The sequence below is a fragment of the Martes martes genome, assembly GCF_963455335.1.
Source record: "Martes martes genome assembly, chromosome: 3".
Taxonomy (NCBI): Eukaryota; Metazoa; Chordata; class Mammalia; order Carnivora; family Mustelidae; genus Martes; species Martes martes.
Genome location: NC_137890.1, coordinates 325,843 through 330,770, shown reverse-complemented (window position 1 = coordinate 330,770; position 4,928 = coordinate 325,843).

Below are 4,928 nucleotides of genomic sequence, written 5' to 3'. Positions count from 1 at the left end.
GTGACCCGCGGAAACTCTGAGGCTCTGGGAAGCGGCCGAGTTCCTCTGGTCGTTCTGAAACGTGGGCTCTAAACGTGTCCCAGAGTAGTTCAAAGGGGAGGGGACTCGTGTTTATTCTCTGGAGCGACGGCTGCTTGTCACGTCTTCCCAGCCACAAGCACACTCAGAGCCGTCCCAGTGCCCGTGAAGCTCGAGGGCTTCTGGCCCGGACCCACCAGAGGCTGAGGGTTTGCCGTGGGCCTGGTGGTCAGGTTCCCGGCCTGCGAGGCTGGGGTTGTTGTCCTCAGGCCTCGTTAAAGGGGCTGAGCTGCGGATGCAGTGACCAGTGGGGACGCTCGTCAGCCTCATGGGGTCCCGCTCAGGGGCCCAGCTCTCTGCACCTGAGGGCCATGTGGGCCCCCAGGCACCTGTAGGCTCCAGTCCCTCATCAGTGCAGTGGACACGGGATGCCCACCGGCCCCAGGGGACACTGAGTGTGGCAGCACATTCCTGCCACAGACAGCATCCCGACGTGGGACGGCACCACTCTCAAGGGAGCCCACGCCCTCGGCCTCCCCCACCCTGTCGTGTGCCTTTGCCCTGAGCGGCCTGTGAGCTGACGCTGAGTGCCATGTTCTCCGGGTCACCATGCCCGGCTGCTCTGTCTGGGATGGGAAAGGGCCGGTGCCAACGAGAAAGCCAGCATTTGGTCAAGGAGAGGTCTGGGGCCGTCCCTTCAGAGAAGTAGAACCGAGAGCCCAGAAGGGAGCCCAAACACTGAGGGTGAAGTGACTTACAGGGAGGATGTGAAGACCATTCAGGGAAGCTCGCCAAGGGCCCGGGCGCCACAGGCAGGGCGGGGCTGCCGGGGGAGCCCACGGCCCTCCTCCCGAGGCCCGCGGAGAGCAGGGCTTGAGTCTCCTGGCGATCCTGGGCACCTGTCGTGGCTTTTCCCGGTTGCACAGAAGGAAAGACGGCTCCTGTCCAGCCAGATTCATTGACGAATCAGGTGGTTTCTCATTCACCAGACCACGTAAGCCACGAAGGCTGTATGTCTCTTCCCAAACGTTGGTCATTTCCTCGTGCCCTTGAGGAGCACTCCACGTGTGCTGGACACGACGGCTGTGCCACACGCACCTATCTCTTTCTGGAGATGCTCTGCTGGGTCCCTGTGGTACCTGAGGACCAAGGGACTCCATGGTCTCCTGGGGTTGGGGTCCCAGGGCTCCCTGAACCCCAAACACAGCAGCCTCCATTCTTGGACTGGATGACCGTGTCTCTCTCCAGGGTAAGTCCCCCCAGTTCCTTGTTACCAGGGGAGCCTGAGCCCCAGAGCCCCAGCCCAGGGTGAGGACTCCTGAACTGCAGCCCAGTGCCAAGGAGAGGAAGATGCTGGCCGGGCTTTACCTGGGATGATCCTGGGGAGGCGAAACCCAGGTGGGCCTTGAGGGCTGGCAAGTGGCCAGAGATAGCCGATGCCCAGATGCACCGACCAGGCCGGGAGGTCCCCACACACTGGCTGAGGGCCCATGAGTGCCTCTGGGACACACTGGGCGATCGTGCGCTGTGGGTGGGACCCAAGAAGCTGTCTGGGGAGGGACAGACTCAGACATGTGTGTTGTGCGCAGATGGACTACACGTGTCTGTTGAAACACATGGCGTGCGTGTCTGCAAGGCCCTGGAGAGTCACCCCAAGGCCACTCTTGGCAAGTTTCCTTTCAGCTGTCCTGAGCCTTCGCGCAGACTACCCAGCCATGCTCTCCTTGGGTCTGACCTCTCCCGTCCTTTACCGCTCCCCGTGTGATGCACATTGGCCTGTCTTACTGGATGGAGTCCTGCTGGGAAGGGGTGACGGACTTGGAGCATCCTGTCCCAGGTTGGGGACTCTCGGAACGGTCCAGGAGTGAGAAGGTGGGACCTTACCTGTGCAAGAGACAATGGAGACGAGACGGGAGATGCTTCCCCTTTTGTGGGGAATCCCTGAGCTGGTGGGCGAGCGCGTCTGTCCCGAGAGACCTACGAGCCCAACCTTCCTACTGACACTGCCTCCCAGCAGCGACGTAAAGTGACTCTGGGTCCCTGGCACAGTCAGTGTCCTCTCACCCTTGTTCAGTCGCACAGAATAGAGCTAAACTGGTGAGTCGACATCGGTCCCCAGGGATGAAATCTTCCCTTAAGGAAATCATTCTCCGGCCCTGAGTTCCCCTTACTACAGCTGAGTAGGATTTGCAGTAGATGTTGTAGGTTTTTAAAATCCATTTTCCAGCTTTATTGAGATGTAGCTGACCAACAAGAAAATGCATAGTTAAGATGTGCAGTTGGTAATTTCTGACATGCCCACGTGCCCACAAAATCACTACTGTAATCAAATCGTCACGAACCTGTCCGCCACCCCCCAGACGTCCGTCCGCCCCATCCTTGCTCGTCTGGCCCAGGGTCCCCGATGGTTCTGCTGCTAGAGACGAGTTTGTATGTTCTGGAAGTTTCTGTAAGTGGAATAACACAGGCACGCCCGGCGCCTCACCTTGTTTGTGCCGCACGACCGTTTTCAGAGGATCCCACGGTTCCTCTCCTCTTAGTGCCCAGTAGAGCTCTGCCGCATGAACATGTCATCCTTTGTTTTCTGCTCACCTGCTGGTGGGTAATGGGGTTGCTTCTAGAATTCGGCTCTTAAAAGTGAGGCGGTTGCAAGCGTTCATGTACCAGGAATGTCCAGATCACACGCTCGTAGGTTTAATTCTTACCCAAGTATTTTCCAGAGTGGCTTCGCTATTTTGAGGTCCTGCTAGGAGCCTGCTGGAGATGCAGGTGCTCCGAGCGCTTGCCAGCCCCGGGCCGGCCTGTTCCATTCCAGCCGCTCCCGCGGTTGGGCTCAGTGTCCCGTTGTGGGTGTGTTTTGCATTGCGTTCTCCACGTATCTGCTTTGATGAAGTATCCGTTCAAATCATCTGCCTGTTTTTTTTTTTATTTTTTTGAAAATATTTTATTTTTTTGAGAGAGAGAGAGAGAGAGATCACAAGTAGGCAGAGAGTCAGGCGGGGGGTGGGGAGGAAGCAGGCTCCCCGCGGAGCAGAGAGCCCGATGCGGGGCTCGATCCCAGGACCCTGAGACCATGACCTGAGCCGAAGGCAGAGGCTCAACCCACTGAGCCACCCAGGCGCCCCTCATCTGCCTGTTTTTAAATTGAATTGTTTTCTGGTTGTTGAGTTGTAAGAATTCTTCATCAATTCTAAGCAAAAGCTTTGTGTCGGATGTAAGTTTGCAAATATTTCCTCCCACTCTCTTGCTCACCCTTTCATTTTCTTTGGTGTCTTCTGCATGGCAAAAGCTTCAGATCAAAGAAACTCGATTTGTTGATGGTTATCACATAGCTTGAACTTTCACATTGTATTTAAGAAATCTTTCCCAAACTAAAGATAACTATGCTTTTGTCTTATATTTCTACTATGAGTTTATCGTTACAGTTCATATGGGTTATGGGGTTAGGGTTATGATCTGTTATGATTTAGGGTTATGATCTGTTTCAAGTTAATTTTTCTATTTGGTATGAGGCAAGACTTTTGGGGATTTCTCTTTGTTTTGGTTCGTTGCATAGGAGTGTCTGAGTGACACAGCATCATTCGTTGAAAGGCTGTCCTTTCCCGTGAATTGCCTTCGCACCTTTTTCAAGAATCAGCTGACCCTAACTGAGCAGGTCTGCTCTGGGATCTCTGTTCTGTGCCACTGACCTGCTTGCCCGTTACAGTGAGGGCCTCACAGCCCACTGCCTTACTAATAAGCCTGGAAATCAACCTGTATAAATTCTCTGGCTTTGTTCTTCTTCATGTTTGGTTGGGTAACTTTGAATCCTTTACATTTCTGCATAAACCTTAGAATTAGTTTGTCAATTTCTGCTAAAAACCTGCAAGGGTTCTGATAGGGATTGTGTCGATTCCAGAGATTAATCTGGGGAGACTGGAATTTTAACAATTTTAACAGTATTGAATCTTTCCTGCCATGATTCATGATGCCATGATTCCTCATGATTTCCTGCCATGGTTCCTCATGAGATAGGTCTCCTTAACTTCTCTCAGCAGCGCTCTTAAATCTCAGCATATAGGTTTTGTGTCTCTCTTTTGTTGAACCTGTTTGTGAGTATCTGTATTTTTAATTCTGAATTTTGAATGAATTATAACTTCACAAGAAGTTACAAAACACTACAGAATGTGTCCACATAACCTGCTCCGGAGGAAACTTGCATGAGAGGAGCGTGAATTATGAGCGATGAGAGCGAATTATCAGGCCAGTGACTCGACGTAGGTATAACACAGTTAACGAGCCGGCGGCGTTGCATGATTTTGGACGTACACGTTTCTTTGGTTATGTAGCTGTGTGTGACTCTGTGATGTGCAGATTCCTGAAACCACAGCCACGCTCAGGACACAAAACCGCCCCGTCCTGCGAAGGACTCTGGCATGCTGCCCCTTCGTGACCCCCGGCACCCCCGGTGTCTGCTGCCTCGCTGGGACTTGCCCTTTCAGGAACACCGTGTGCGGGAAATACAACCATCTTTGAGGTCAGACCGTCCAGCTAGCGCGAGGCCCTTGGGATACGTGCAGCCTGCAAGCACCGGGGTCAGTCCCTTCATATCTCGGAGCGACGTTCCCCTCTCCGGGAGGCAGCGGTCTGCGCAGTCACTGCAGGACGCCTGGGACGTTTCCGCGATTTTGCTGCACGAATAAAGCTGCTCGGTGTGCGGTGTCCGGTGAGTAGGGGCTTTCGTTTCTCTAGGGTAAGTGCCCAGGAGCGCAGTCGCTGGGTCATCCTGTGGGCACACATCTCACTTTTTAGGACACTTGAAGGAAGCAGTGTGGCTGACTAAGCCGTGGAGGAGGGAGGCGCAGAGGGGAACCTGGACAAAGAGTGGAAGCAGAATTCTGTAATTTTCAGTTGAAAAATCACTCTTGAAA